This window comes from Mauremys reevesii, linkage group 3 (genome assembly GCF_016161935.1).
Source record: "Mauremys reevesii isolate NIE-2019 linkage group 3, ASM1616193v1, whole genome shotgun sequence".
Taxonomy (NCBI): Eukaryota; Metazoa; Chordata; order Testudines; family Geoemydidae; genus Mauremys; species Mauremys reevesii.
In genome coordinates this window covers 15943763-15969445 of record NC_052625.1, presented here as the reverse complement: position 1 = coordinate 15969445, position 25683 = coordinate 15943763, and the positions used below count along the sequence as shown (strand labels likewise).

Here is a 25683-nt window from a genome sequence, read left to right as displayed (position 1 = left end):
AGACATTCCAACAAGAAAATGTTGTAACATATTTGATTCTCCCTGGGGGAAGGGAAGAAAGCCTATCACTTGAGACACCTGAAAGCAGATTAGAAAAAAAAAGATTAAAAAATGTGCTGTTAGAAATTTCTTTAGCACCAATCACTAAAATATTTAAGTGCTTTAGGTGAAAAAACCTGCATTGACAGGGAAATTGACTCAGTCACTAACTTCTGTTATCTCCCCTTCCTCAACAGCATTTTATTTCTGCCTTTGCAGGGATTTTTTTTTTTAAATGGGAACAAAGACCACCTCAAGAAGAATGAGATTTGTGAGCCTCAGGGCATCAAAGTGTTGTTTTCTACTGAAAGTCATCTTCCTCTCTTATAACTCTACTCATTACTCGCCTATCAAGCTAAAGCCTCATTTTTCCCCCATGACCCTGAAGATATGGTGGAAGCCTTGAACCAGCACTAATTTCAAGTAATGCAATGATCAACTGCACCTGGGTCAACAGCAGAACAAACATTACCAAAGTGATGCATTTGAGAATAGGAATAGAGAGGAGAGCCATGGCCTTGAATATTTACTTCTAATCCTCTAAATAATAACTTCAGAACATTAGACAATGCACTCGTGATGTGCTAATAATGAAAGAAAAAAATTATTAAAAAAATCAGAGATGCAGTATATAAACCCACTCTTTGTTCTAGAATGATTGGAGTGGACAGGGAGAAAAAAACATCTTCTGATTCCCAACACTCCTACTTACCAAAAAACCCATCCTAGGAAGACAGTTACTGATAAAACTGGAATAAATGAATATTTGTTTCTAAATTTAATTACTAAGCCTAATTTTCTTTTCAGTGTTACAATCTAACACTAGAGTCCACAAGAAGATTTACCGTTGATAACCCGGAAAAATAAATCAATGTTCTCGATTCTATCTCTGTCACAATAGTAAGATTTTCTGCAGCAGGAGTTCCAGAACACCATTAGTGCTTGGACACACTGAACAGTTGAGGAGAACAGCTGTTTTCTAGATCCAATATGGTCATTTTGTCTAAAAATATGAACTGTATTAATCTCTGCTTGTATTTACAAAACAATGTACACAACATTTTTAAATAATCAATACCATTTTCTCTTGAATCCCTTTATAAACATTTTACATCAATTCTCTGTGGTCCAGTAAGCTCTAAAATATCCTGCAAAGCCTTCCATTATCAAGTGCTAGGTTGTAAAAAGAAAAAAAACAAAACTCAAGAGACTCAGTTGTTTAAATTTTAGAAAAAAGTCCTTTCCTGGGTTACTAATAATAATTTAAAATCTAATCTAAGATTTTAAATTGTTTCATGGTTAATACATTTAATTTTTGCTGTTTTACTTTTTGTATTTCATTCAAACTGGGCAATGAAACAAGACTAGAATTTTACTTTAAAGTTTTTAGGAACTATCATTATGTTGGGCTGAGGAATTTTTAAAAATAATAAAATAATTTCACTTAAATTAATGTTTGTAGTCCTAGCAGATTTTGGAAACTTTTAAATATACAATGTACATTTTTGGCCCAGTGTGAATTGACAGTGTCCCCTTAACAAAATCAGATTCAGTACTTTTCCCTAATAATCTATAACCGAGTTTCAGTTGCTATATCTTCTAAAACTTCACTACCAGAGAATGAGTATTTCTATAATTCATATAGCCATCTACAGCCAGTGACTGTGAATAAATTTAAGGTCTAGATTTGCAGTAATACACATTGTATTGTTGCATACAGAGTAAACTACTAATCCATAATATACATAAATATTACAAGATGACTCACAAATGTTAGCATTAACTGCTTCTGAAGTTTCACTTTAGAACGGTTTTCAACTAAGTCAGCAATATTTTTCAGCATGAAACTTAGTATTTAAGTATAAATTTTAGGTGTTCGATTACACCCCATTAGAATTATGTTACTCTGGGTCAACTTTTCTTACAGATATATTTCAGAACAATATGCTCTGAACTACATATAACAAACCCTTCAAACTTAATATGCACTAAAGCAAGAAGCAGATGACAACAGCCCCAAAGGTGAATTCTCATTTGTAAGGTTCACTCAAAGTTTGGTACGTGGAGTACTGCTCCAATAGGCAGAAGAGTCACTGCTGCCTCCGCTTTATTGTTGCTACAGCTCACCAGTTTTAAAGCAAATAAACATTACCTTCAACATACAAAAACATGTATTCACCGGATAACAAGAAAAAAAACCACAAGGCTGTCTTGTGCTATGCTGGCTTAGCAAGAGTAGACTTACATTATTCATCATTTATCAGATGATGTTATCTATATAGCTGGTATATTAAGAACAACCTAGTACTTGCATAAGTCCAGGACTTGAAACAACACACTCTGTTTTCCATTGTCTTCTAATGAAAACATGAACTTCAGGTTTCACATTTCCTTTCCCAGCTACCTGCTTCCTAACACACTAATGTCAATGTGAATGGAGTCAATTACCTTCCTTCTGTTCATTCAGAAAAGGATTCTTAGGTTTTAAACAAATTATTCAAATCATTTAATAAATATTAGAATCATAGAAATGGAAAGACCTATTAGGTCACCTTGCAAATATCCTTGCCAATACATAATTGTTCCCTGTAGCACCAACCCAAACCTTTAAATTTAGAAAAAAATATTTCTAGAGGAAACTACTATAACAAAGAAGTTCACTTAAAAACAAGACACTGTTCAAGCACCTCCTCCTTTACAGGAGCAGCTGAGCACTGTAGTTTGTGTGGAACTGCTATTTTTTTTTTTTTAACGTCAGTCAAAGAAACAAATATACATGTATTGTTTTGGGTGTATGCTTGCTTAGTTACTTAAGTTCAAAGTTTTTCTGCAGATGAAAGTTAATGCGGTTTAAATCTGCTTAAAGTTCTTAGCTGCATTTTATTTACTTTCAACCACACATGAGGAAGAGGTCTACTTAAAACAAAAAGCAAAATGACTTCCCCATTTCCCACCCAAAAATTGTTAATACTGTATTCTTTAAGTTACATCTCTGGTTTCTGGTACAGGCGTTGTTATATTGCGGAATTAAAACAAAAGGTTTTTTAAAACAATCCATCCTAAATGCAAGTTTGTGTGCATATACACACGCTCACATAGCATATAACCCAGCATTTTTTCCTATGCTTAAGTAGGCTGAGTTTTCCAAAAGTCTACTTCATAATAGTATGGCTATTGAATAAGCGAAAATGAAATAATTGGACTCAGAAGAAGTCCAATAGCATTTTTTAATCAGAACTCAACAAGACCACTTTAAAATGAGCTCAACTTCTAAAAAGTAGCTCAAATGAAATGCAGTTCTCTATTTAAACCATAGGAGAAACAAATTACTTACTTAGTAATACAGTGGGACCCTCCTTTAATGATTTATTTTCTACAGAACAACTTATGAGCAGAAGTTCACTGTAACAGGAGCTTTATATTGCAGTACACTGAAATTAAACTGAAACTGCCAAGAGTGAAACATTCAGGCAGGTCCACCAGTAACAAGCAGCCAACCACTGGTCTTCAGTGACCACTTTAAAATAACTACAGCATTACTGTGTTTATTCTTTAGATACCATCTCTAATAAGAAAACAACTTTTTTTAAGTGTGTTAGATAGCCACATATGATACTGAAAATAGGTATATGCTGAAATATAATAAGCAGAATCATTCCAGCATTTTGATAATTTTGTTTTGGCCCACTTCAGAATTTCTCTGCTTGAAAAACAACAGCATAACATTACTTTTAGTACTACTTAATTTGTTTGTGGAATATTAAAACATTGTGTCTAGCACTCCTTGTCATACAAAGACAAAAAGAAAAGTTTGGGTGGTGAACAACACAGCACAATTCAAATTTTCAATAGCATATCATACACAACTCTACCCAATCCTCCAACCATAGCACTTAATGGAATTAAAATGTGCACTAAAAATCCCATTTCTAACAGGAAACCCCTATTTTAAGCAACCACTTTGGAATATCTTCCAAGATAGGTGGAAGAGTTTTGTCTGACCTTTAGTTAGAGACACACGTCCAACAAACAATTGCGTTTTGTTGATGTATGGCTTCATTAGAGTAGAGTGAGAACTAAACAGATAGCAGGAATCTACGTGACAGTTGCCTCTAATAAAGGCGATCTATTGACCCAAAGGACAGCCATCAAGGGAGACAATCTGTTTCACTTAAGATTTTCTACAGCACTTACCACTACACTACCTCAGTGTTGCAGCAGCCTTAACTCATCTGTGGGAGCAAAGTGATATTCAGAAGGTTCCCAACACCACTGGGGGTTAGGGGGGAGGGCAGGAGACATCTAAAACAAAAACCAGCCCTTCAAACCGCCTTCCCCATCTATACCATTAACAGCCAAGCACAGGAGTGGGGAAAGAAACGATTGAGGAACCTATAGGCCCTGGTCAGACTCACTCACACACCAGCCGCTGGGTCAGAAGATAAGAACCTGGCACCGGTCCCAGGAGAAACCGGACCCACACCTAACACAGGACCAGAGGAGCAGGCTCTGGGCTCTCCAAGGGCGATGGGGGGGGGGGCTCCTGCGATCTCAGATGGGGGGGTTTCTTGCCCCCCAGGCTGCCGCCTCACAGCAGTGCCTGTGCCCCCCAGTCTGTGTGTGGTGGGGAGAGGGGGCTATGGCACAGTGGGGAAGCGGGGGCGGGTGGCTCCTGAGTCAACGCAGCGGGACGCTCTCCCCAGGGGCGGGCAGGGTCTCACCTTTCCGCCCTGACCCGGCCGCCTGCCCGCTGTCACCCGAGCGCCGCGGCCCGGCCCCGTCTCTTACCTCCGGCCTCCTGCAGGGGCGGCTGGGCCTGGCATGGCCAGGCAGAGGGTGGCTCCGCACAGGGACCAGGCCGGTGTTATCTGGGGCCTCCCGGGGCGGCCGCCATCAGGGGGAACCCATGTCAAAGCCCGCAGCAACAGGACCCGCCTCGGTCCGACCCAGCCCCCTCCCCCCACCGCCGCCCACTTAGGCCATTTCTCCCAGCATGCAACGCGCCTAACAACCGCGGACACGCCACTTCCGGCAGCGGCTGGCGCTCGGCGCTGGAGCCGCTCGGAAGCCCCAGCCTGTAGCCTAGCGGCTTCCAGGCACGCGCGCGACGCCCTGCGGCCATCTTGGACCCGGGCAAATCGCGCGTCGCATTATAGAGGATAGAGGATTCAACGGCCATCTTGGACCCGGGCAAACTGGCCTTTTTCCTTATGGTAGCGGTAGGAGCCATCTTAGATTAGGGCAGAGCGGCCCGTTTGCCTGTGACGTGCCTCTATTAAGCGATAGGGAAGCCCGAGCGGCCATGCTGAAGTTGGGCACTTTGCCCTTTCCCTGAGAGGGCAACGGTGAACTCACGGGTCAGGCTGGGCCCTAGAGAAGGAGACGGAGAGCCCCACCCCAGGGGAGTCTGGCTGCGCCTGCAGCTGGGAGGGGCGGAAGCTGGGGTGGGGGGTGATGGCCCCTCAGTCAGCCCCATCCCTGCACAGTCTTGGGACCTGGCACAGCCGGTGACTGCCCCCGCACTCCCAGCCCATCGCCCTGCCCTTAGCCCCATCGCAGAGCAGGAGGCCGAAGTCCCTGGTGGCAGCGCCGTGCATTCAGAAAAACCCAGTGAGGCTTCAAGGAATCACAAGATCAGCTTTAAAATCACCAGCCTTTCACAAATACTAATTTGGGGGTATTTTATTTGCCTTTGGGTGGCTTAGCCTTTATGCTCCCCTTTTCAAGTTTTTCTCGACTCCAGCCACGAGGATGGGAGAGTGTATCTTTTTAAAAAATAAAATCTGAGATTCCCCTGTAATCATGTGACTCTAAGAGCTGGTGCTGTAACACACCCACTGGCACAGGAGTGAGGTGCAGAGAGCAGGTGGCTCACCCCAGCCCATGCAGAGGCAGGGCAAATCTCCGGCCCTTGTTCAGCCTTCCTAGGCACTTATCAGCCTCTGCCACAGTAATAGGACAGTGGTCTCCCCAGGAATTAAAAATGAAGGAAAATTAACACTTTGTGGCTATGGGCTTGCTATCGTGAAATTTAAGGCCAAGTGTGTTATGCGGGAGAAGAGTTTGTACTATGTTTCTCTTTCCCCAGATCTATGCTGCTGCTTGCAGAAAAATGTATATGTAGTTGTAATGGAGAGGGGTCAGAGATGGGACCAACAAAATTGAGTAGGGACGTGGAAAGACTCTTATAAAGAGAGTCTGAAAAGATGGAGATTGCTTACCTTAGAGAGGAGGTGGAAAAGAGGAGACATGATAAAAGTATAAATTTTTTTTATTTGGTATGGAGAAGGTAGATTGGAATCTTCTGTTCTACTTGTCTCATAATGCAAGGACAAGCGGAGACATTCAATGAAATTGGAAGGTGGCAAATTCAAAACCAATAACAAAAGATACAGTACTTGTTTACATAATTCATGATTAGCCTGTGGAACTCACTGCCCCAAAATACCATTGAGGTCCAAAGCTTATCAGGAGTCACAAAGGACTGGATGTAGATACAAGTAACAAGAACATCCAGAATTATAAACCCTCGTATTTCATGGTATAACCCAACCTCTAACTTTTGGGAGTTAGATTGAAATTTCCTTGTGGGTAAGCTATTCCATGGTTGTTTTCTGTCAGGTTTCTTGCACTTTCCTCTGGAACATCAGGTTATGGCCAATGTCCTATTTGTGGGTACTGAGACAAGGGGTTCTAGGCCTCCCTCTATTAAAGGCTCACTCCCTCAGCTAAGGGAGAGGAACCACTAAACTCAGTCCACAAGTGACTACATGAGACAATGAAGGAGAAAACAGGAAAGGGGATGAGGTTAAAGGTTAAAAATCAGGGAACCAGAAGGGGACACTGAGCAAAGAACACAGGACAGAGCCCACTACTCCTCAAAGGCATCTAACGAGTCAATGGATACTGCCCAGAGACATGATCAGATGAGGGACCAAAATAGGCCCCACACTCACAGAAGTAACCCTGTCACACTGTCTGCAGTGGCTCACAACCATGAGTGGGGGCAGTGGTATGTTCTATAGCTAGATTTCACCAACTCAGAACCAAATGTGAACTCCCGAAGTACTACAATAGTCTTATAATGGAGTCACAGACAGTCCCCTTAGACATGCCAGTATATCTTGTCACCCAGGCAAGCTGGATGGACTATGTAATAAATGGTCACTTACACTGAAAAAATCACAAAATATTCACATTGCACCCAGTCCCAAGAGACCAGTCACTCACCAGGTTGATCTCCATCTTAGGTCTCACACCAAAGACAATGCTGGTAGCCAATTCTATAGTAAACTAACTAAAGGTTCATTACCTAAGAAAAAGGAATGAGAGTTATTAAGAGGTCAAAGCAGATAAAAATATATGTACAGGTGAGTCACGGATATATGTTCAAAAGGTATGCTGCAAAATCCTACCTCAGTGCCTCATCGTGGTGCAGCGGTGACCCTGGCCGTCTGACAACTATGGTAGCGGGGCGTATGCCCTGGTAGGTCTAACCATGCTACAAAGGTGTTGGACTATCCAATACAAGGAAAGGGATTGTTCTATCAGAGGAAAGAACATTTTTCCTTCTCCTTAGAGGTTGAAGGCTAGCTAAGCTTGAGGAGGTACGTATGCCTGCACGCCTAGCCAGTGGGATGGCTTAAAGTTAACGGCTGAAACAACATGAATAAATGAGTCTTAGTTCCCTGCGTGTCATCAAACCGTTCTTCGGTGGTGGAGTGGAAATTGAGTGATGAGAGGTTGCTAAAAATGTCAGGTGCTAGGCCAACATGGAAAAGGACAACCCTCGCTGTATGTACTTACAATTTGAGGTCGCTGGCAAGAGAGGAAACGTTAAACCATCTAATGGAGGAGAAGAAAAGAATAAGATGCGATAAACTCGGTATCTGCAAAACCCGACCAAAGGAGGAGTTGGAAGTCAACTGGAGGGATGGAAGCACTGTGAGGCTCGGAAAGGGAGATGGCACTAGAAATGTTGGAGGAGTCGGATTTATCGTCAGTAAGGATTGGGTTTTGAAAGTCATATCATGGCAGCTAATATCATCACATATTGGTGTGCTGCATCTTCAGATGGAGTCAAAAGCTATCCTCAAGGTCATCCAGGCCTACGCTCCCACAAGTGCAAGTGAGGATGAAGAAGTGGAAGAATTCTACCAAGAGCTCAAAAGAGCCCTCATGCAAAGGTCCACTTACATTGTCATGATGGGAGATTTCAGTGCTAAGGTCGGGCGAGGGAAAGCTGGTGAAAAGTTCATAGGGAGATACGGCAGCGGCGAAAAAAATGAAAGAGGAGAAAGGCTGGTAACGATGGCAGAAATGAAAGAACTGTACGTGGCAAACACCTGGTACAAAAAGATTGCAAAAAGGTGGACGTGGATCGCGCCAAACGTGAAGAGTAAGAATGAAATCAACTATATTTTAGTCAATAAAAGGTGCATCGTTCAAGACGTCTCTCTGGTGCAGCCCTTCAACACCGGCAGTGACCATCGCCTGCTTAGAGCGAAGTTGATTTTCGATGAAGCAGTGGAAAAGAAAGCTTTACAAATGGCAAACAGGAAACAGTGCTTGAAGACAGTTGATGAAGAAAGCGACTTCTGGGTTTGACTAGAGCCAGGCGGAAAAGTGTGATGAGGACTATAGTATCTTTGCTGACAAGCTGATACATTGCATAAAAGCAGCTGAAATTGAAAAGATGAAGAAGGCAAAGGGAAGAATCTCGAACAAAACTAAAAGCTTGTTAGGGAAGCGGAGAAATATGAAAAGGAGCTCGGATAACAACCTCGAGTACTCCATTCTGTGCAAGCTTATACGGCAAAAACTGAAGGATGACTTTGAGAACTTCCAGAAAGAAAAGCTCCTTAAAACAGCTGAATCATGCAAGAGCCTCAGGACATGCAAGTGGGAATTGGCACAGTATAGATTGAGCATAACAGCATTGAAGAACAAGGACGGAGAGACAGTAATTCACAGAGCAGGAATGGAGGAGGTCTGCAAGGACTTCTATACAGAATTGTTCAAATCAAGAATCAACGTCCCTCTCCCAATGCTCCAAGATTCAGAAGAACGCGTCCCCCCAGTAATCGTCAGTGAAGTCCAAAGCGCACTACACCAGATGAAAAAAGGAAAAGCTCCAGGCAAAGATGGAATAATGTCAGAAATGATTTCCGCAGGAGGCGAAAAACTTTGGAAGGCCCTCGCTTTAAGATTCAGTCGATATCTCGAAGAAGGAAAAATACCATCAAGCTGGAAGGAGTCGAATACCATCTTGCTGTATAAGAAGGGGGATCAAGAAAATCTTAAGAACTATTGCCCTATATGCCTGCTCTCTCATATCTATAAACTCTTTACAAAGGTGATAACAAACTGACTCTTGCAGAGTCTGGATGAACAACAGCTGAGAGAGCAGGTGGGGTTTCAAAGAAATTTCAGCACGATTGACCATATATTTACCCTTACCCAGTTCCTAGAAAGAGTGAGGGAATTACAAATTCCCGCTGTGCATTGCTTTAGTCGACTATGAAAAGGCCTTTGATAGTGTCAAGTTCAATGCAATATTAAAGGCGCTTGCAGAACAGGGCATTAACACACAGTACATCAGTTTGTTGAAGGAAGTGAATACTGGATGTACAACAGACATTACTCTCCTCAAAACTCCCCTCCGTATCCCAATTGAGAAAGGTGTGAAGCAAGGAGATACGATTTCACTGAAACTATTTACCGCCTGCCTTGAAATGGTTATGAACAAGATCAGTTGGAGGAGTGGTGTTAATATAAATGGAGAATGATTATCTCATCTCAGATTCGCAGACGACATCGTACTAATTACTAAAAGCACCAACCAACTGCAGAGCATGCTACGAAGACTCGACAAGAAAAGCAGTCAGGTCGGTCTGAAAATGAATCGTTGCAAAACAAAATACATGCAATCTGACGTCTTACGAAAAGCCCGAATAATGGTAACAGAAGAAGAAACTGAAGAAGTGGAACAGTACATATATTTGGGCCAAGAAGTTAATATGCACCAAGACACGAATGGAGAACTCTCACGAAGGATTCGGGCAGGACGGTGTGCGTTTAATTCCATCAAGGACATCCGCAAAGGAAAAATTGACAAAACCACACATTCAGATATCTTCAATTCAACACTGCTGCCAACCATGCTGTATGGCAGTGAAACGTGGGCACTTACAAAGAGAGAAGAACAGCGGCTGTTGGTATCTGAAAGGGCAATGGAACGAGCTAAGTTGGGAATTTCCCTTCTGGATCGTATCCCAAATGAAATGACTAGCGAACGCAGTGGTGTGAAAGATATTATTGTGGAAAGCAGATATAATAAAATACGATGGGCGGGCCACATAGCTCGGTTCACGGACAATAGGTGGACCGCAATCATTACTGAGTGGTACCTGATCGGCCTCCAAGAAGATGGGAAGATGACATTGTAAAATGTTTCGGATGAACGTGGAGAAGAAAGGCAAGAATGCGAGAAGAATGGTGGACGTGTTGTGATCGGCGCAGTATTAACGACGGCTGAAGATCGATCGATCCAGGTGATCCAGGTGGTACTAGAGATTAATCTGCCAGTTTCCCAAAAGTCTTTTAGGGCTACCCAGAGTAACTTGAGAGACCTCCGTCTTGTTTGGTTATTCTACCCTGTTAGAACCCAAACAGTCCAGAGATAAAGAATTTTCCTTGTGTCCGTATTTATAGCTTCTTCTCACAGAACCCAAGCGGACAGCAACAGTTCCCATGCAGGTCCTTTCTTCATGGAGCGGCTGCGGGAGAGGAGGAATGCACTTAAAGTCTGATGCTTGATCTCGCAGGATGGCACATTTGTGTTTAATGTACAGGATTTAACAACTTCTTGTAAAAGACCATAATTTGCATTACACAAGGTTATTTTCTTGTTTGATGGGTTGTATTGACAGGGTATATACAATGCGTATGTCTGCTGTTATATGGTGTATAGTTGAGTGAGAAAAATATACGGTATGCAGCATCCTACATGCATTTTATAAAACACTAAACACATTCTTATCAACTTAACATCTAATATTGATTTTGATAGGGCTAACACACAGGTAAACAAGACTGGTTTCCAGTTACCAGTATATAATTGTAAGTGTTCAGTGAGGTCTGGAGCCTTGATATAAGCTGGCACCTGGTCTGCCAGAGCCACTCCCCCTGTCCAGCTTCCTCTGGAAGTGATGCATGGCCATCTTGGCCAGCACCAAGAGGAGGTTGACGAGGACATTCTGTGAATCTGTGAGACCACAGATGGGGTGTGCAAGAATTAGGAGGTGCAGGGAAAAGTGTTCTGGACAATGTCAGAGACAGGTTATGGTATGGTCCAGTATGTCAATTTTTATATTCCTGTGTTTCTAAATCTATTCAAGGAAAGGATCCAGGACTCCACTTTCCACCTGGACCCTTTGTGACTTTAGGCACAATACTTAGGCTCCAGTATTGCAAAGAGCTCAGCCCAGGTGAATCCCCGTAGGCCTATGCACACAGAGCTCACACCAGGATTTAGGACCATACACTTCACAAGCAATAGAATCTGCTGGAGCTGCCAGTGTCAAAGAATAAATGGATGCAAGCATGCTATTTGGATGAGGAGGAGAGAAGATTGAAATGTGAAGTTACAAAAAATGCACAAGAGTTTTCAGGATATGTCCAGAGGTTAAGGAGAAGAAGAGGAAGGGTACAAACACCCAGCTGGGAGTACAAGAGTAACTACAGTAATCATGCTGTAATCAGGCTGTAGTTTAGTTGAGTAATCCATGCTTGTTTAGAGTTTCAGTTTTACAATGTTATTTATTTATTTATTTGTTGTCCAGAAAGAATACTGAAACCTCTGTGGAGAAGTGTGTTTTGTGGAGGATAAAGAGTCAGGGAGAGAGGATTCTAGGCTATTTTACTTTAAAATCTTCTATTTTCTCTTTCAGATTGAGAGAGAGATGGAGAGAGAACAACCCTTGGAAAATGAGTCAAAGAGGTAATACATGAAAGAACACTGATGAAAAAACAGTAAGTATTCACACTATGTAAGTAGCAATAAAATTAATATATTCAGATTTTTAAAATTGCAAATCTGCACATAGTATTAGTAAATATTCTCCTAGTTTAAAGTACTTAAAGTTATTTCAACTGCATAGTCTGACTCTAAGTAAAGTATAATGGGAGACCAGTTCTTCTCTGCTGCGACTCTTTTGACTTCAGTGAACTAACTATATATTGTACAGCACCTAGCACAGTTTCCCTGCTATACAAACTCATAATCATAAAAAAAGATTAATTTGGACTATTACGGCCCTGATCTTGGAAAGACCTAAGCATGTGGTTAATTTCAAGTATGAAAGTAATCCCATTGAACTCACATGCTTAAAAATAAGCATATGCATAAGTTTTTGTAGGTTTGGGGCCCATATGTAGAATAAAAAAAATGATAAAATGAATTTAAAAGTAATCCTAATTAATCTACTAAATTTAATAAATAATATAAAATCATTGTAAAAATATGATAAATTACATTCTCAGTTAGGTTAGGAATGTTGTTATTGTAGCTGGAGTCACTAATATGTGATTCATTTGCTGTTTTATTGCTATTATATTTTGCCCCCTGGTGGCTATTCTAGTTTTTTCAGCTAGCTGTCTAAAATCACGTATAAAGTGTCTGTTGATCTGAAAGGAAGAAAATAATGAAATTGGGCGAGGAGGAGAACAGGAAGCAGGATAATTTAACACTCTACAAAAGGTTGGGTAAAACATCTTAGATTATTCTGTTTGGAAGCAAGGAAGGAAAAAAATCTTTTAAGAACAGGAAAACGCAAATGGTTGTAAGCAAACAGACAAGCAGCCCATCTCTCCCCATATCTGACAATGGCTATTAAAGTCTTAAAGGCTCCATAATGTACCTAATTGCACAGCAGTGTACCATGACTGGTTCAGTTCTGACTCCAGCTGTGATCAGTTTATGGCCTCAGCCATAAGTGTTGATAGTTCTTATAATAATTTCATTCTAGCTAGTATAACTACAGGTGCTAATCTAAAAAAAAAAATCCAATCATCTTTTAAACTTACTGTAGGAACTATATGTATTGATAATATGCCATGCCCATGACTTCCATAGGTATGGGCCTGAGCCTATGAGGTGCGGAGGGCCTCCAAGTCAATGGGAGTTGGTAGTGTTTCACGGCTCACACGATCAGAACCATGAATCAGGATTAAACCCATAGCAAGGGACAGACATTTATTTCAGCTGTGCTTCACTTTCAAACTCAGGCCTACAGTGTTGTACTGTTTTCTAACCTTTTGTTTTCCTCTCTTTTTTTTTTTAATATACCAAGGTTAAAAGAAAAGAAAAAAAAATGGGTTATACTGTTAAAAGTATTTACTTAAAAAATGCAAAGTCTGTTCTATAAAGTAGTTATGAATATATTTGTTTCACATTCCTCTATGACTGCAATACCTGGACTACTTATCAGTGCCACATAAAACACTTGATCCAATTCCACCTATAGTGAAAAATGGAAATTAAAGGGCAAGATTTGGTTCCAAACGTCGAGGTCCTTGAGTGCTGCAACATCACAGTTATTGAAGCTTTTATAGTGCGACCACAGCTGAGATGGTGTGGTCATGAGATCTGTATGTCTGACAGTAGAATACCCAAGGCTGTCTTTTATGGAGAATTGCAGCCTGGAGCTCATTTAGGCACAGACCAATAAAGTAATTACAAAGACACTCTCCAGCCCAACCTCTGATTTTACACTGTTGACCTCTAACACCGGGAGCTCTTATCCCATGACAAGATCTGATGGAGGCAGCTCTGCCACCTCGGACAGAGATTTTGAGAGCTCGCAGATTGCTGCAATCAAGGATAAATATGTAAGGCATAAAGCTAAAAGCAGTACTCATTCACCTACAATGGTCTTCACCTGTGGTACTCACGGATGGGGCTGCAGGTATGAAATTGGTCTTTGGTCTCAGCTCAGGATGCACAAGAAGTGACTGTAGCTCATCCTTCAAACTCAATGGGAGACTCCATCAATAAAGATTTATTTTTTGAAAAGAAAATGGGAACACTGTTTTTCCATTTTGAAAATAAAAATCTAGTTGGCTGTTTAGATGTGCCCTTCAGGGTCGGAGAGGGCAGAATCACGATCAGCCAAAGACCACCTCTGCTCTTCTTGGGGCTGCATGTAGCAGTGAGGGGGGACTCTTCACAGGTAATGAAACTAGTGCTCTGTGCTCTCATAACTGTCACTGAAGGCAGGACAGGAGCATTGTGGGATTGCATTAGGAGGACTAATTGTACCATTGCATCTGCTGCACTAGCACATGCTGTCTGCACTCTCATTGTAACAGTTCAGAGTGACATGATGATGGATACAATATTGCTTAGCCTGGCTCAGAACATGTACCATCACAACAGTTGGTTGATCTATTGTATGCTGTTGTAGGCACTGTTGTGAGTGGACTCAAAATATGTTAGAGACTTGCTAGGGGGTTGCCACAGCTCTGGCAAAATGAAAATACTATGGCACAGACAGAACCTCTGTGCCTCTCAGAATTATAAAGTATGAATATAAAGATATATTGCTCTGTCTTTCTTCTCTCTGACCAGCAAGGACTGGACTTTGTTTACTTTTGTTTGTTTGTTGTGTGGTCTTTGTGTTAGAAGGATACCTAGACAAAGTGTGCAGTTTGCTCTAAAGTCTCAGAACTTTGTGGTCATCTGATATCTTCTGGGGTGGAGTTCCAGATTTTGTGGACTGATTGCTGAGAAAGCTCTGCTTCCTGTATATGTGAGTTTTGTTATTGAGGATAATAATTCAGTTGTTCAAGTAGAATATAGTTATTTTGGAAGCACATGAGCATGGAGGGTGAGATGGTTCCTCATGTAATTTAGCCTAATCCCATGAGAGGTTTGAAGATGAGAATTGGAAGCTTGATTTTTGACATGATATGTCATGAATTGCCAGGCAAGACAGCGGAGGACTAAGGTAACATGCGGCCAGTGACCTGGGTTGCTAAGTCCATGTACTGCTGTGTTGTTAAAGGTTTATAGCTTTTTTAAGGTATGTGTTTTCATACCTAGGTGAAGAGAAGCACAATAATGAAGCCTGGACGTCTTGAATTCATGGATCATTGTATTTAAATCCTAACCTGACAGGAGAGAGCTTAGTCTCCTTACCAGCCAGAGTCAAATGTATCTTTTGCAGCTGTTATTTGGATATCTGGAGGCCTAGAAAGTTTGTCCCCAGTAATTCTGAAACTATAAAATCTGCCTGTCAGGCACTGCCTGTGAAAATGGAATTGGAAATGGCAAGGACAAACTGTCATGATTCACCTGCCTAGCTGTCATAAAACCCAACCATTTGTCAGTCTTAAGAAAATGGCAATTTTATATAAAAATCCTGCAGTTTAATTGATGCCCATTTTGGAGCCTGTAACATTCTGGTGTGAATTTAGTGTTCATGAAAGACGATGGCTTGACAGCCCTGGATACTGCAGTCCTCTCTTTCATTATTATAGAATAGATGTGGCACATCAGCTTCCCCCTCTATGTGTCTTAACCCTGACTTGAAGAAACCACCTCTAACTGAAGGATAGATCATTCTTTATCGCCCTTCATTGGCCTCTCTGCAAAGGCTGCAAATAGGACTGGTCAAAAACCAGAATTTTTGTTCTGCAGGAAATTTTGTCCTAATTGGAACAAAAAGCTGAAACTTTCCTGGAATGAAAGTTCCAAAAAATTCAATTCAGAATCATCTAATTGTTTTGCTTTGGTAATGTTGAATGGTTTCATTTCACTAACGTCAAATGACCTGATCCTTTGGGCCTGCAGAGCCACCAAGCATTGTTCTCCTTGTTTTGGGGATCCTTTAAAAATGTCACAGCTAATTTCAGTTGGCACTTAGAATGCAAGTAAATCTAGTAGTTTTAATTGCAAAGGTAACCTTCAAAATGTAAACCAGCTGCTCAAGTTGAAAGTCCGTCATCATTTCCCATAAATATCCAGTGATATTTATGTTCCTGCCATTATTTTATATGGAACCCAGAAGTTATTGAGGGCTGCAGGCCCATGGCTTCCTTGATTTTGGCTCAGATTGATTTTGCCAGGATGGGGAAAAGTTAACTGAAATGGGTTGCATTAATGTTGGTGAGCTTCTTTCTGAATACCAATCATCTGTCAGAGCCTCTACTGAACCATCAGTTCAAGCTGACCACCAGAGGGCAGCCCAGTGGAATAACCATCTTGGGGCCAGCACAAAAGGATAAAAAAAAGTAAGAGACCCATTCACCCTTTCCACATACACAAAGAGGTAGTAGTTATTGATTTCAGAGGAGTTACACTACCGATGAATTTGGCCCCAGTGCATACTTCATCTATTAAGCATCACATGCAAAATGCAGGTTAGTGGATGTTCAGTTGATTAAGAAACGTATAGCTAAACCTACCGCAATGTTGCTAACTCTTGCTATTTTCTCCTGAGTCTCACCATAATTTGCTGTTTTTCTTAAAGCCCCAACTCCTAGAGAGATGGGATTGTGAGAATCTCAGCTTTCATTAAGAAAACAGCACGTTTCTAGGCTGCAGGGTTGGAGAGAAAAGCTTGAAGATGTAACCGAGTGTACTCTAAAGGCTCAAAATCCACAAGACAAATAAAAAGAGAACTCAACATTTATTATTTTTAAGCCAATCTCATAATTTATGGGGCTTGGCTGATGATTTTTGAACACTTGGGGTTGGCAATACTGAAAATGTGGGAAGACAATTGTTCTGTTTTAGTTTTAATTTTCTTATTTTACTTATTAAACAAAACACAACAAATTTCAACCATCATTCTCCTTCTTTATGCCTTGGTTTCTTTATCTGTAAATTGGGGATAATACCTAAATACCTCACAATTCAGGTTTGTATAGAACTCTAAAGATGTAAAGTACTAAATGTGTGTAAGTGATAACTATTATAATGGTTTCCTCCAAATTGAGCTGCTTTGAATAGTAATATAAACCCCCTTAATCTTCATTAACATTTATTTTAATAGGCTTCTTCACATCCTAGAAATTAGACTTTCTGCATAGATGCAGCAGCCATTTAATATTGAGTTTTTGAACTGATTTATTTTTCTTTTAAACATTAAAAAAGAAAAATTAGCAGCCAAATCACATTGTGTTGTGATCCCATCAGGTCTCCCATTATAAATGTGGTCAATAGGGTCGAGATACCTCCTTACTGAACAGACAGATCAGCAGACGATGAGGAAGCAACATGGCCTGGTACAGCACCCAGATGCAGAGACGAAAGATCACTGCTAAAAAGCCTGTTGGAAGCAATCTATCCTGACACTAGGGTTTATAGTAATGTAGACATGTAGGACAGAGCAACTAAACGTGGAGGAATTATAGGAGCTGTATTACCCCTTACATCCCTCAATGAATATCCATCCAGAGTCTCAGATTGACAAGCGGGACACCCATTCCTTTTCTGATTGGGTACCACATGAACCTATCCAGACACCTGATTCATGGCACAGAGGCCAATGTGCAGCAATAACTTGTAATAAGTTTCTAACCATTACACCCACAGATACTGAGATATGTATTAACAGAGGTTGGCCCCAGTTCTAATCATGCATCCTTTTTTGCTGTCAGGAGAACTCCTAATGACGGCAAGACGCTTAGACAAAACTCCCTTGTATAGTGGGATGCCTACCTATTGGTGGAGTAATTTACTTCAAATTGCTGCTCTCCACACTGAAAAATAGAGGGGAGCGTATACATCTGGGCTTTGTAGTGATAGTTTTAGTTTATCTGTGTCAGGCAATCAGATAAATGCATCAGCATGCACAGAAATAGGTGATCAGCCATTACATTGTACATTTTCTAGACATTCATTTTCCTTAGTTCATGAGTATTCTCTTGTCACAGAAGGAGATTTCTGTGGCTGCAACAATCAGTTCTGCCTGGGTTTTGGGGCAATGGAGAAAAGTGTCAGCAGTCTTCACAGCTGACCTTTATGTGCTATGAGCATTCTGAAGACATGGAAGAGCTGAAATTGCTAAAAGTGACTGTGTAAACTGCAGATATTTCAACTATTTAGAAGCTTATTTGAATTTCAACAATACACAGTAATGCTGGCACCATCATCCATTCATTTTCTGAACTTTAAGGGTGTATACATTTTCAAAGCCTAATCTGCCTTTGGAGACTAAAATGCTCTGCTTTGATGTTGATTCACAAGAATATTAATATTGATGTAGAGCTTTTGGACATTCCCCCCCACATCAGTTAGCATTGTGTAACTTAGCCTTGTAAATATCAATAAATCTCATCTGGGAATATGCCATCTACTCCAGCTGTTGTGGAGTCACATCCCTAGCAAAGACCACTGCCCTGAATTAGAAACCTGAACACATTTCCTTGACCTGAAAAAAGAGCTCTGCGTAAGCTCCAAAGCTTCTCTTTCTCTCACCAACAGGAGTTGGTCCAAGAAAAGATATTGCCTCACTCCCCTTGTCTCTCTAATATCCTGGGACCAACACGACTACAACAACACTGCAAACTAACCTAGAAATGGCAGTAAAGGTAACATATTATTGAGTTAGGTCAAGTAAATGGGAGCAAGATCAGCCCAATTTGTAGAGGAAGGGCTTGGGAATAAATGAGGAGAATGGAGCAGCAGTGGAAGGAGGAGAGGATTGAACAAAGAAGATGGAGCAAGGAACAAGCAGGACAATCAAAGTGACACTAAAACAGAGGTTCTGGGGCTGAGAATGATGAAGCAGTGGGGGAAGTCCTGAGCTGAAAGCTTCCCCCACACTTAATGTACAGGATCAATCAACGATTCCCACGGAGTGGCAGAATCACTTGCTGCTGGGGCAACTAGAAAAGACGAGAGGCAGCTGACCCAAGCATTCCAAACATTTTCAAATTCTGTTTTAACTAATCAGTATGTGAACATAAAAAAAAAAAACATTGCACTAAGTTGTAGGACTCCATCTGGGTACTAGAGGGAAGAGAAAGCACATGCTGCTGCATGAGGCTTGGCTGCTCGTGCTTGGTGGGAGGAACAAGAAGTCAGCCAGTGCTTATGGCAGTGTTCCAGGCCCTAGAGAGAACATTTTAGGGTATGATCACAACCCTAGTTCTCCTTACACACTCACTTGCAGCTGCAGAGCAGCACTGAAGGACAGCACAGGCTATATCTGTAGAACTGATGTAGCAACTACCACTCCTAAGCATGCTCACCTCAGCACCCCTGCAACATTACACCTGTTCTCTTCTCTGGGCAGGCATAATGGGCCAGATCCTCAACTATTGTAATTGGGAGCCTGTGACAGGGGCATTCAACTCTCCACCGTGGCACCTCCTGCTGGCCGTCCTGGGAATTAGCTCAGGGTTGCCAGTGCACCCTCCTCAGGTGGAGCCTCACCTGTCATCACTCCTGTCTCCTCATCCAGGACCCATGTCACACCCCAGACCACATCATACTCTTATGGACACAGTCCTCCAGCTGTGCCCCACTTGGTTTTTTCCCCCCCCCCTTCCATGGGATCAACAGTTCTCAGTCCAACCACTTGCCTCAGCAGCAATCTGCAGTCCAGGTTCTAGCCACTTGTCTCAGTGGCAGATTGCAGTCCATGCACTGGCCACTTCCCTCAGTGGCAAGTGGAGGCTAAGGGGGGCGGGGGGAGGAAAGACCCGCTCACTACTCTGGGTCCCAACCCAGGCACCCTATAGCTGGCAGCCATATAATACAGCCCCTCCTCCAACTCCGCCATCTCCTTCCCTGAGCCACTTCCCCACAGCCCCAGCACCTGCTCAGCCCTTGAATCAGAGCCTCAGTTTGGCAGTTGTCAGCCTAGAGCTTCCTCATACTCTGCTGACCCTGCACAGCACTGGTCTGTCTATGATCCTCCTCCCTCAAACTCCAAGGAGTGACTACCTCTGCTTTGCTCAGCAGCCCCTTCTTATATGGGCCAGCCTGGCCCTGATTGGCTCCTCCAATAAACCTTCCCCTCATTAGCTGCCACTACAAGCCTTTTCCTTATTGGCTGCCTCCCTCGCAGCCTCTCCAGGGTTGCTTTAACTCCTTATATACCAGTGAGTGGCAGCTGCCCCATCACAGAGCCATTCTTTTGACTTAGATGAGGCTGTTCATTTGGCCTCCAGTCTCTAGGGACCCCCACTCAGGCAGTGCTGAGCATTCCCAGCAAAGCTCTGGATCCATAGCAGAGCCAAAACAGAGCCCATACGATTTAAAGAGGGACTACTTTTTTTTAAGACATGTCTGCATCACAAAAACGATGAGCCAAATCCAGCTGTCACAGGGCGGCTGACCCCTTTAATGGGAAATAGAGTCAGCTGCACTCATGCCATAATTAATTAGGTGCTTCCCATTCTGAGGAGGGCAGGAGACTAAGGAGGGTCAGATGTTAGCTTAAGGGAGAGGTGGGCCTTATGAAAGGGCTGAGAGAGATCAGTTTCCTCACTGGAACCACAGGGAGCGGACAGGCTCCTGTGGAAGGCCCTGAGTTTAGGGACTGTGTGCTCTATACTGGCGCAGGGAAGGACACAAGTAACAGAGCCCAGCGGAGGCTGAGAACAGAGCTCCAAGAGAATGAATCTGGAGGCTGAGTACTCTATCCCAGAAATATAGACTTTTAAAGGTAGCACAGAAAAGGCCTGGGAATAGGGCCCAGAGGTACAGCTGAAGAGAAGCCCTCAAAGGGAAAAAGAACCTTTTTGTTTGTTGGGACTTTTAGCTGGACTTTTACTACCCTAGAAGCAGCTAAGTTTTGCTTGTGACTTGGCCAGAGGGCTAAGTCACATCTGCAGCACAGACTGGCATGTGTGGAGAACCGATGAAACCCACTACGGGGTAGGGAGACCAGATGTCCTGATTTTAAAGGGACAGTCCCGATTTTTGGGTCTTTTTCTTATATAGGCTCCTATTACCCCCCACCCCCTGTCCCAATTTTTCACATTTGCTGTCTGGTCACCTTACCCCAGGGAAGGAAACTCAGGCAGGGAATACCTGTAGTGCCTCATTTGACCAGTAGGGGTTGCTACAGAGCAGCCCTGCCCCATGATATCATCTCTGGTGTAATTCTATTGAAGTCAATGGATTTACATTAGACCAGGTTTTTTATTTATATTAACTATTTAATTTTTAAAAATCAATAACTATTTGATAATTACAGTAACACACTATTGGTTCATCAGTCAATATGCACATTTCTTATGTGTGATGAAGGCACAGGCATGGTGACAAAAGCCCTGAAGAACATACACTTATGTATTACATATTGTGTTACACATACATTTTTCAAAGAGTAGCTTTGTATTTATTTCTCCATATGTGTTTAAGGAATTATTTACAACTACTATGTATTTTGGCAATATGGTCTTTACTGTTTGCTTGGTCAATGCCCAAATCAGCAGTTCTGTGCATTTAATGAAGTACTAATTGCTTCTGATGAGCAATTTATATGTAAATTGTATTGGTGCTATTTGCATAATTGTGCAATTTGCAATTTTATTTTAGAAGTGCTGGAATGAGTATATCCACAAAACCATTTAGATGTGAAGGACCCTATTGTCTCTTCCCATAGAAAGCCGCATGGAGGAGGGAATGTACTCGTGAAAATTTGTGAAGTTCACTGTGCTTCATCTTCTCAAATGGAGTTTGTTCCCCCGCAGAAGAATCAAGATGCTTGGCCCTCCACCCACACAGTTATGCCCAAGATCCACAGGTAAAACCCATCCTGACAGCACAGCTCACTTAGGAACCATGTTGTTATTTGTGGGCTACCTGCATGGAAAGAATTAATGCTTCTCTGTATAGCACTGATGAGAAATCAGATGGAAATAACAGGGAACGATGACTCCTCCAACCTGACATGCCCCCTAAACTAGAAGGAACTCCTACTGAGAGCTGTTCAGCGGGGTGGGTGGGTGTTTCTGGAGGCTTGAGGACTAGGGAGATAATGCCTCATTGGCTGTCCTTTTGGGGTACGTCTGGCAGAAATTACACTCATTTGATTCCATGTGCACTGCCCAGCAGAGGAGATGATGGGGCCTGAATTAGAACTGAAATAAAATTATTTTTTTGTTATGAATCCTTTAGAGATCCCTGTATTGGACCACTTCAGGAAAAAGTACCACCTGTTCTAACCCATTGCCCCTACGCTCAGGCAACTTGGAATATACTTATAACCTCTCCATGCCTGAAAGAGGGATGAACTCTTTTTGTCTTTTTCCATATCAGCATCTTCAGAGGCAGCACTGCATAAAGGCATGTTGAAGAGATTTTTTCTATTCTGTGGTTATTTCACCATTAAGATGTGGATAAAATCCCTTATAAAACTTCAGAGACACCTGCGTCATTTACACGTCTCCTGACTCGGCTGACTGTTCATACTGCAGTGCTTGCTTACAGCATGGCAATCCCCTTGGAAGCTCATCCTCTCAGATCAATACATATTAAGGCAGACAAAGCTGCAGTTTTGCTGCAACTAGAAAGCAGAGTGTCTCCTACCAACAATGTGTAGCCAATTAGTTCATTTTATCATTTAATTGTGCTGTCTATTGTTGTGGTTAACTCATATGTTATTTCATATGTAATTAATGTGTGATGCATAAAGTTAAGCTGTAGATAAAAGTAAGATAGGATCAGAGGTTAATAAGTATTTAGAAGTGATGAGTGTGTATTAGGTATATAAGTAAAGTAAGACTGTAATACAAGGCCTACAACTAAGATCTGTAAAATTTCAGCTTAGCCATACTAGGTCTCAGGCCTAAGGAGGTTGACATATGTAGGTGACCCAGAAGTAACCCCCTGCCAGCAAAGTTACAAGATTACTGTAAATAATGTGCCAATAGGTGATGTTTGGGAAAATATGCTGCAGTGTACCCATAGAAACCACAAGACCCCTGATTGTAACATCATGGACATTTCTGCTTTCACTGCAGGTTATGGGGTTGTGGAAATACAGATAAGGAAAAGGAGATTGGAACCCTCATGCATATGATAGGGTCATGACACAGGATAAAAAGGGTCCCCTGGGATGGATAGGGTGGGAAGACTCCAGCAGGAATCACTCCTCTATCAATGACAACCTGTTGAGAGTTCCAGCAGACTCTATGCCAGGGTATCTTTGGGTATGTGAGTACGACGACAGCGTTGGCTATTGCATTGGCTCTTTCAGGTTTTGTGGACTTGTTTGTGATTGTAGCCTTAATCATCTGCTTAGCTTTAGTGAAACTTATAATACAGACAAGATTCCTTACTTGTTTGTGGCTGTGTTTGTGGTCACTGTCTTACTTTGTTCTTCATGTGTTCCTAACAGCCTTGTCACCCAAGAGAATCGCCAAGGGTATCTTTCATCGTGTTGATCTTAAAATAAAATAAAAAACCAAATGCTTTTCCCCAGGGGCGGCAGAAGCTCACCTTGACTGGGGGGGCTGAGGTTTGGAGCTGGGGGTGTGGTGCTGAGGGAGTTCAGGCAGCACCCAGGGCAATGGCGGAGGATGGCAGGGCAGGCACTCACGTTAGTCTAGGAGACAAGCAGCAGGCTGAGGAAGTGGCCTGGTCAGGGTGGCAGCAGCAGCGTAGTGTCCCCGCTTCCGCACCCACAGCAGCTGCCTGCCCAGCTCCCTGCCCCCACTGCTGCTTTTGCATAACTGGCAGCTTCTCCTGCCCTGGAGTGGGAACAACTTTCCTTCCATCCCCAAAATGATGCAGCTCCACCCAGCTGCCTCTTCCCTGCCCACCCCCTCCCTTCAAGCTCTCGGGCTGGAGGAGGAGCAGAACCTAGGCTCTCTCATCTCTCATCTCACACAGAGGAAATATTGCAGGGTGGAGACATAGATCAGCCCCCAGAACATTTCCATTGCAGGGGTGCTAGCCCCTATGGCCTCCCAGTTCCACAAAACCTGCTGCCCTTGGCAGCTGCCTAGTTTGCCTATAGCTGGTGTGGTCCCTGCCTGCTCTTCCATCTAACTCCTCATATCAATCCTAAGAAAAGGGCAGAAGGTTCCACCTGTGTTAGATCCAGAGCTCACTCCTAGCACAGATGGGGCTCTACAAAGTGCTATGGAAAATTGTAGCAGGTTGTTGGGGAAGCTCCTTCTAGTGATGCTATGGGGAGTGAGTATGTAATCTGGAAAGGAGCAGATAGTCTCTGTAATCCTGACAGGCTAGCACTACCCACAGAAAATGCATTGTATTTGCCTGAGATTTTGAATCCTGTTTTATTCCTGCACTTCTGTTTATTTGGGCTGATAAATTATTCTTGAATTTGACCATTTCAGTTCCTATGAAGTGAACATCACCACCAGCACACAGAGGTGTTGTTTGCATTTATCACTGCCTGTTATCATTTGACTACCAGAAAAGAAGGTGACTCTTAACCAGGAGATGACTGCTAGAAGAGAGGCCTCCAAGGAGACCTTTACCAAAATATTGTTCCATGATCAAAGAACTCAGCAACTCATCATGCCTATGCTGCAACATCTAACTCACCTCACATACACTCTTGTCCTATTGTATTGATTAAAAGTCAAAACATTTCAAATGTCAGAGATGTGTGGGTGTACACACACACACACACACACACACACATAAAACATGCAGATATATGTATATACATTTAGCCAAATATGGAATGTGTAGCATACTCTTTGTGACTAATTTTGTTTGTCTGTAAGAAAATTCTATCTCCAAGTTGTTGTTCAGATTGTTGTGTGTCAGGGGTTAAAATTAACTGGCTATTTTTATATAAAATGTCTTTATAACTTTACTCCAGAGGGGACCATGTACCTCTCCAACTCAGAAGGGCAACATCAAGCCCTTCCCTGACCCATCCTAAAAGTGGGGGCTTTCTCTTTAAACTGCACTTCTAATATGAATAAAACTGTCTGTCTGTCAAAACAATCATCTTCACTTTTGTGCCTTTAGAGGGTGTAATCCAAACCTAATCTAAGCAGGAATTTGAGGGCTTGATTTTTTCCCCTCACAGATACTAGTATAAATCAAAAATAGTTCCACTGGCAGTGATGGAGTTACAGTGATATGAAATGGGTCAAAGTGGGAGAAGAATCAGGCACTGAATTTCTAAGCTCTGTCCTGCCCCTCCACCATCACCTTGGCAGCATATGCCCAGGAAAGACTAGAACCAGGAAGTAGTGTCTATTTGAAGTGCCTCAGTTTAACAAGTCCTATTAGGTGATCATTACACCTGTATTCACTGGTGTTTGTGACTCTCACAGCCTTTACCCTGAAGGCTTTGCTCAGTCTTTACTTGCACAAAGCTCTCATTGAAGTCAGTGAGAGATTTGCTTGAGTAAGAACACAGCAGGACTTCTGGATTTGGCTTAACGTGTCTATATAAAGAACACAGCTGTAAGAAAATGAAAAGCCTGCATTCCCGATCTGCTGAGTAATGGAGTTCATGCCCATGCTTTTCCCTGGGTGGTGGCAAATGCACTCAATGTAATAATGCACAGACTAAAGGCTGAGTAAGCAATTGGAGTAGCTGTTACTCTTCATTGAAACTGTGGTCCTTTCCCCTTTATTTTTCAGAGGCACTGTAGGTTTTTTGCTTTTTCTTTTTAGTAGAGAGGCTGTTG

General features: G+C 42.4%; 1 protein-coding gene and 1 long non-coding RNA gene across 11 annotated transcripts in view; one reads left to right on the top strand and one right to left on the bottom strand.

Moving 5' to 3' along the window:
* AFTPH (aftiphilin) overlaps positions 1–5019 on the bottom strand; it is a 63699-nt gene extending 58680 nt beyond the window's left edge. For 3 of the 6 annotated variants that reach the window (XM_039530109.1, XM_039530113.1, XM_039530114.1), the window contains exon 1: positions 4828–5019. The gene's annotated coding sequence lies outside the window, so the exon portion shown is untranslated. Of the gene's footprint in view, positions 1–4233; positions 4272–4760; positions 4782–4827 lie in introns of those variants that run through there. The other 3 variants (XM_039530110.1, XM_039530112.1, XM_039530111.1) reach the window with 3 other exon arrangements.
* Positions 5020–11896: 6877 nt separating this feature from the next.
* LOC120400873 lies at positions 11897–25263 on the top strand. Of its 5 annotated transcripts, none has more exons than XR_005596122.1 (3): positions 11897–12072; positions 21666–21806; positions 22181–25263. It is a non-coding gene; the product is annotated as an uncharacterized LOC120400873 (long non-coding RNA). The 5 variants fall into 5 exon arrangements; XR_005596119.1 differs by lacking the exon at positions 11897–12072 and adding an exon at positions 20469–20720; XR_005596121.1 differs by lacking the exon at positions 11897–12072 and adding an exon at positions 20469–20720 and having other exon boundaries at positions 21599–21806.
* Positions 25264–25683: the final 420 nt, after the last annotated feature.